Source organism: Eucalyptus grandis, chromosome 10 (assembly GCF_016545825.1).
Source record: "Eucalyptus grandis isolate ANBG69807.140 chromosome 10, ASM1654582v1, whole genome shotgun sequence".
Taxonomy (NCBI): domain Eukaryota; kingdom Viridiplantae; phylum Streptophyta; class Magnoliopsida; order Myrtales; family Myrtaceae; genus Eucalyptus; species Eucalyptus grandis.
Genome location: NC_052621.1, coordinates 17966963 through 17974968, shown reverse-complemented (window position 1 = coordinate 17974968; position 8006 = coordinate 17966963).

The following is an 8006-nucleotide window of genomic DNA, read 5'->3' as shown; positions in this document are numbered from 1 at the left end:
TCAAACAAGAGGATATGACATTATGTGATGAAGACAAGAACACAATTAGGTTCAATCAAAGTGGGAGGAAAAGAACTTGAGAAAGTGGCCTAAAGAGAAGCAAGCGAAAATGGAACATACTTATTGAAGCAGTCCGAGCAATTTTTGACACCAAAGACAAATCAGGATCTCCACACAGCTTTGCCACATGTACAGGGTTCCCATCTTGACAAGTATACAGTATGATACACAAAGGATCGACTATGTCTTGGCTCCAAATTCTTGCAGGCATGAGAAATTCATTCGGAAATAATTGAACCCAAATAGTTTGTTCCAGCAAATGAGACCTTTGCTAGAGCGTGCAGGGCTATCCCGACGGCTCTGCAATCTAAGGCAGGGGTGTGCATCGGAGCCCTCAAGATGGTCAAAGTGATTCCAACTCCATTCTTCTCGATGAAAGTATCCTGATTTACAACTTCTCCAAGCACGTAGGTTCCTCAGAAGCTTCGGTGATGGTACCAGAATTTCAGAATTTAAATATTTTAAGTGTCATTGAATTAGATCAAGTGTCAAAGCAAGGACACTCCTTGAAGTAGGATCCGCACGCCCATCTGCTTTTCTTTATATTTTCACAAGAACTTCTAAGGCATCCGCTAGACTTGAGGTTTTATAATAAGCAAACAACTGGTCGAGGATATTTTCTGGCAAAGAGGACCCCACATTCTTGTCCATTGAAGATTAATTATTCTTTTGGCTGCACACACAGAAAGCACCTAATCAACTATGCGGCGTTTTGATAGATAATGAATCTGTTGTTAGATTCTTCACTGAACCAAGCCAAAGCCCAAGGGCCCCGAGGAGTTTTTTGGAGGATTGCAATGACTTATTGGCTCAATTAAAAAGCGTGTCCTTAGCCTATTATCCACAAGAAGTCAACCAAGTTGCTGATTGGACTGCTAAAGCCTTCCAAAAAGGGGTACTCCCATGTAATTGGCTATCTAAGCCGCCCCAACACCTTTGGGATTTATTATGCCTAGACTCTTTGTCATCAACATTTATGTAGGGTACTGCTGTGAATGAATAAAATGGTTCTAGCGTTTTGACAAAAAAAAAAAAAAAAAACTATGTGGCGTTTTTACCGTACAAGGAACTATCAAAGACTAACTTCCATCGGGAGTCAAGGTCCTCAAGCTGAAAACTTGTACACAAAGCATGCCCCAGTAAGAAAAAAGGCAACATATCGACTCATCGTCAACAGTAGGGGGTTCAAATCCACCCGACCTGTCATTGGCAATTTTTCAAACACTTGGTGGGCACGAACTACAAAGTGCATAAGAGCAAAGCGGGATCCCCGTTTGATGCTCAACTCTGCCACAGAACTACCGTTGATATGCTTGCGATCATAACCTTCTTCCCTTTCAAATGCTAATTGAGCTCTCCGAGGTTATTCCTGTAAAACCAAATTGCGAAGATAGAATGGGGGTAAAAATGAAATCAGAGGTGGAATTTAATTCGAATTTGCCTCCTCCTTTCGGATTTTAGGAGAAGAAACAGAACTTCAAGAGGTTTCTGTGAGATTGTCAAACGACGAAGCCCAACGCCTTTACAGAAAGTTCGCTGAGAAAGACTGTTTTGCCCAAATGTTACTTGTGAATTATTTTCTCAATCTCATCATACGTATTTTTGGCTTCTAAAGAAAAAAATAATAATAAAACACCAATATGTTTTGGTGCAATTTTCATTCCTATTGAAAAATGAGGGCAACGGAATTTTTTCTTCTGATTTCATTATTGATGAACATGAAAATTAAAAATATTTTCGGTCATGCTAACCCATACAAATCGGTCTATGAATACAAGATTTGAATCTTGATATCTATTTACATTTATTTTCCTCGCACATTACTTTTTCTCGGTGCACATCAATATTTGAAAGTTCCCATCATTGCTAATTAAGGTGATCTCTTCCCGGTTTTGCCTCATCATTCCACAATGTCTCTTCAAGTATGGGATATGTGGGTTTGCCTATAGATTCTCTTATGGTCAAGCTGGGGCATTCTTCTTTGCGATTTGCACATTTTAGATCTATGAATGTTGCAAGATTTGTTCTAGGGAAAATGACACAAATGTCATTGAATTTTGATTCAATGTACAATGTAATCATTGAACTTTAATTTATTCTATATGATCCTTGAACTTTGTAATTATCCAATGTAATCCCTAAACTTTTGATACATGTTCAGGTGAGTCCCCAAACCATATGAAATTGTTTAATGTTATTATTTCATTAATTCATGTTCAGCTTATCAGATCATGGTTGCAGCAATGTTGTTATATTGATGGCTAGCTGGCTACAACAATTCTCAATAAATTTAACTTATGTCATAATCTGATATCGGATTTTGATACAATCATCTAATCCTCTCATCTTTATTTGGGGCCCATATAGTAGTTCAATTCCTAGGTTATATCATATGGCGATATCCTCCCAAAGCTAATCTTCACACAATATCGTTGGTTTAACTCTTTGAAAAGGTTGGTAATGTCAATTGAGACTGAAGGTATTTCCAATTTAGAAACGGGAGATCACCCATTTTCAATCCCATCACTTGCGTGTTGATTACTCTAGGTCTCATTGACTTGCAAGGGTCAAGTGCTGAAATTTAATTGGTTTATGAGAATTGCAAGGTCTTCTGTAAGTTTACACTCGTCAACCTCTCCACTCGTGTATATAAATTGTAAAAAATATTTTCTAAAATGTCATAACAAACCATATGTGATCCCACTTATTTATTTATTTATTTATTTGTTGTCATAAATCCGTTAGGAAACTTTATCATTATATGGTCTGTTTTATCTAAACTTTTTTGCTTTAACCAATTAAAAGTTCATGATGATCAAAATAATTTATCTTGACATTTGTTATCTACTCCACACATTTGTTATCTATGCGTAGGGTATTGAATTCTTGATGTTATTTATTGAATTTTTTTTTCATTTCAATGGAAAATTGAACATTCCTGTTATTTAACATGTTGAAGCCCCCAAACTTTAGGAGTAGTACAACTTTTGCACTAAACTTTTAATCATTACACGATACCTATCTAAACTTCAACTTGTAACCGCCATTAATACTTGGTTATATTTTTCATTAGCATGTGCAATGGAGAAGAGGAAATCCTTTTTTTACCCAAGATTTCCATGAAAATGAAAAAAATGGAAGATGGAGAAAAATAAATAAATTAAAACATATGTATCAGAAAACACAAATCTCACTAAATAAAATCTGTCAATATTTGATGAATAAACTAATAGAACTAATAAACTATTTTAAGAAAAAGAAATGCGGTTAAGTATGAAATTTGGACACTCATTACGTGTTTTAAATAGTTAATTAATACACAAATGATGCACCCAATAAAAATATTTAAAAATATCACGTTGGATTTCAGTTATTTATTTCCTTTTATGAGTTGAGGACATAATTCCCTTTTATTATTATTTTTTGATGTATTTGTATGAATCAATTTTTCATAAATTAAATCAGCCATTTAAATATACATGGTGAGCTAACAATTGTTGTCCATTGGGTTTCTTTCTTTTTGAGATTAGGGCTTTTCCCTCTTTATTTACTTTGCGTTCATTCTGTTTCTATGAATATTTTGCTTAGTTTCACTGAAGTGGGATATTTATTAGATGTTAACAAATTTCTATTTATCTTTCCTATTATTAGTACTTTAGTTGACCTAGTTTTCTCCCATTTTTTTTCTATTTTTTTTTTCATTTTCTCACATAACGTAAAAGAAATATTTCCATCACAATTAGATTAAGTTTGAGATGAAGTGTTAGAATATTTAAATAATAAATCACTCATTCACTTTTATCTAATAATTTAAGATTTTAGACCAGTTGATAATGGATAAATAATTCTGGGAAGGTATGTTACTAGTTCTAGGGGCCTCTCCCCGGAAGGAGTCCTGAAAAAGTTTGTAAGTCAGGTCAATTGATTGTGTGTGAAATATTTGTGCTTGATACTTCTAGGCCCACGAGCGGTGGTGAGCCTTATGTTAGAAACTCAACACGTCCTTCTACATGCGTAAGGCTTGCAGCAATAGTTCTGGGTTAGTCTCGTCCTCCGCGAAATGTAGCACGAAAAGTTCATATTATGCATCCTCTTGTCATAGTTTATTTTTACCCTGCAGAAGCCTATATAGAGAGATTAATCGTATTGGGCCAGTTTTCACGTGGATAATTTTTAGCTGGTTCTTGTTTTTTGTGGCGTCATTTTGTCTATCATTTCCGTTACTTTTAATTTAGCCAATTGTGGGAGTATGCAGCTGATGATGACGCATTGGTTGAAGGAGAAGCTCTAGCCTAGGTGTCGCTGCTCCGGAAAGAAACAGAGTCACTATGTCCCGGTGCCGAGTCTCCAGAACAAAGAGCAAGCTCTAGTATTGGGAATAGGAAAAGTATTATAAGAAATTGTGGCTGCTACTACTACTTTGTCTTCTCCGAGGCAAAGGAATTAGGGTGCTTCCAATCTAATGTACATTCTAAACATATTAATCGTTAGATCTTGTAACGTTTAAATTTTTATGAATTCTTTATTTAAATTTCATTTGTGACTATTTTCCATACTCGGCTGCTATTACGCCTAAGAGAGTGCTCGCATATTAAATAACATAATTTGTATTTTTATAATGGATTAACAATTATAACGAGCAGCTAAGCAATTTGTCTTTTGGCATCAAGAACAAAAGAAAAAAAAATAAGTGAGATTGATTAATTGGTTATTCTTTATGAATAGACTAGAGTTGATCTATAAAAATACTTTCTAGTCTTTTGTGTATTCCAAGATTCCTAGAATTGATTAATTGGAATTCTTCATGAAAAGAATATGAATTGATTAAGAAAAAGACTTCATGGTCTTCGTTTAATTCAAGATTTCAAGTTTTGATGGTGGTCCCATTAGGCTTTTGTGAACCACTATATGAACTGATCTAAAATAACTTTGTGGTCTTTGTTTGGTCCAAGATTTCAAGTTTTGACCATGGATCTCGAAAAACTCTCCACTCGCATTACTAAGGTCACATGAATCACCACGTGGACAAACTATATATTGAACCACCTCGTACATATATTGAAATTTCTATGAGATCCGTAGACAATTAATCTCAACCGATTCTTATGGTAAAATTAAACTAAATGCTCTAATTCAATTTTCGGAAGAGTAATAATAGAGTTGAAGGATAAAAAGGTTAAGACTTCTCACTTTTTTAACTAATTTCTTTTGCCCATGTTTATCTTAAAATAAATTATATCAAGGAGAAAAAATTAAAGAGGGTAATGTTTTGTTCTAACATTTTAAGTCAGTAGATCTTGTAATGTTCAAATTTTTTTTGAATTCTTTATTTATTTTTCTTTTGTGACTAATTTCCATACTCAACCATTATTACGCCTAAGAGAGTGCTCGCATATGAAATAAATCTATGGTTGCTAGTTTGTATGATGGGTGAACAATTACTAACGAATAGCAAAGCAATTTGTCTTTTAGCATCAAGAAAAAAGAACAAAAATATAAATGAGATTGATTAATTGGTTATTCTCTATGGACATAGTATGAATTGATCTAAAAGAAAATACTTTTTGTTGTTTGTTTATTCCAAGATTCCTAGGACTGATTAACTAGAATTCTTTGTAAAAAGAATATGAATTGATCTATACAAATGCTTTCTGGTGTTTATTTATTTTAAGGTTTCAGTTCTAACAACGGTCCTGTTATTAGGCTTTTGTGAACCACCGTATGAACTGATCGAGAAAAAAAAATTCGATCTTCGTTTATTCCAAGATTCTAAGTTTTGACCATTGATTTAGAAAAGCTCTATGGTCGCTAAGCTCACTTGAACCACCATGAGTACAGACTATTTATTGAACCACTCCATGCATATGTTGAAATTTCTATGTGAGATCCTAAGACAATTAATTTCAACTAACTCTTTGGGAAAATTAAGCTAAATGCTCTGATTGAATTTTCGGACTAGTAATAATAGAGTTGAAGTATAAAAAGATAAAGACTTCTCGTATTTTTAACTAATTTCTTTTGCCAAACATGTTTATCTTATGAGAGATAATATCGGGGATAAAAAATTAAAGAGGGTAACGGTTTGTTCTAACATTTTAAACCGTTAGATCTTGTAATGTTCAAATTTTTATGAACTCTTCTTTTCTTTTCTTTTTTCATTTGCGACTAATTTCCATGCTCAACCACTATTATGCCTTAAAGAGTGCTCGCATATTAAATAAATCTATGGTTGCTAGTTTGTATGATGGGTGAACAATTATTAACTAATAGCAAAGCAATTTGTGTTTTAGCATCGGGAAAAAAAGAAAAAAATATAAATGAGACCGATTAATTGGTTATACTTTATGGACATAGTATGAATTGATCTTAAAAAAAAAACTTTTTTGTTGTTTGTTTATTCCAAGATTCCTAGGACTGATTAATTGGAATTCTTTACAAAAAGAATACGAATTGATCTACACAAAGGCTTTCTGGTCTTTGTTTATTTCAAGATTTCAATTCGACAATGGTCCCGTTATTAGGCTTTCGTGAACTACCATATGAATTAATCTAGAAAAAAGGCTTCCTAGTCTTTGTTTAAGGCTTTCATGAACTATCATATGAATTAATCTAGAAAAAGACTTCCTAGTCTTTGTTTACTCCAAAATTTCAAGTTTGGATACTTCCTAGTCTTTGATCCAAAAAAGACCTTTTGCTCTTTGTTTATTCTAGGAAAAGATTTCAAGTTCATACAATTGTCCCATTGATCTAGAAAAAAAAAACATTATGGTCTTTATATATTCCAAGTTTTGACTGTTGATCTAGAAAATATTTTATGTTGAATAATTTTTTTAAAAAAATAAATATTTTTTGGAAAGTATTTTTGAAATCTCTCATTTTCCCGAAACGCCTTAATCATTTGTAAAAAGGTCTTATCTAACAAGTTCTTTCCCATGGATTGAAAACATCTTTGCATTAGCACTTCAAAAGAGGGTGGTTATGTCAGAATTCGATTAGAGAGGAGGAGGTAAGAAATTATGTAGTGGCAAATTCGTAATAAGTTGGTTGGTAGAAGTGCGAATTTACTCTGATAAAGAGAGAAAAGATAGCCGATGGGTCAAAGATTCAACATCAGGGCCCTTGTAGTAGGGGTATGCATGGTCCGGGCGGGTGATTCCGACCTAGAACCAAGAACCGCCGCTAAGAATCGGTTTCGAAAAATTGAAACCGAGATCCACCGGAATCGGACCGGGTGTGATCCGGTTCCCGGGTGGATCCATGGAACCGATCTTGACACGAAACAATTTTGGTTTTCATCATAGAATGATTACGTGATATCAAAGCAAGCCAAAGAAAGAACAACCAAATTTAAGTACGCAGAGATGCGGATGGCGGGAGAAGTAAACACAAATAATTTACAAATACGTGCACGGGCGGTTCCCGAGTATTTTGCACACCCTTAGAAGAGAGTGAGATGAGATCTAAAATTTCTTTTAGTAATTTTTTTAATATTAAAAGGTTCCGGTCCGGTCCTGGTGGGCGGGCGGCGGATCCGCCCATGGAACCGAGGAAGGACCCGCACTCCACCGGTTCCCATAAATTAGAATCGGGAATCGACCTGGTTCTCAAAACCGCCTGAGTTCGCTCCGGCGGTCCAGCGGTTCCTAGATATTTTGCACACCCCTACCTCGTAGGACAACTCAAGCCGACCTTTTTTATTTAAAAAATTAAACTTTGATACAAATAATTGAATATAGTGAGTAAAAGTACAATAATTAAAAAAGGAGCACAAAAAAGTAAAAAGGTAGATCAACCTTGGATACTTGAGCCTGACGAGTTGAGTGCACGGTAGATCAACCTTGGATCCTTTGTGGATACTCTAGCCTGACGAGTGCATAGTGCACAGTTGATCAACCTTGCATCCCCGAATGAGTGCACCATGGGAAAAGGTGCTCACAAAACTATAA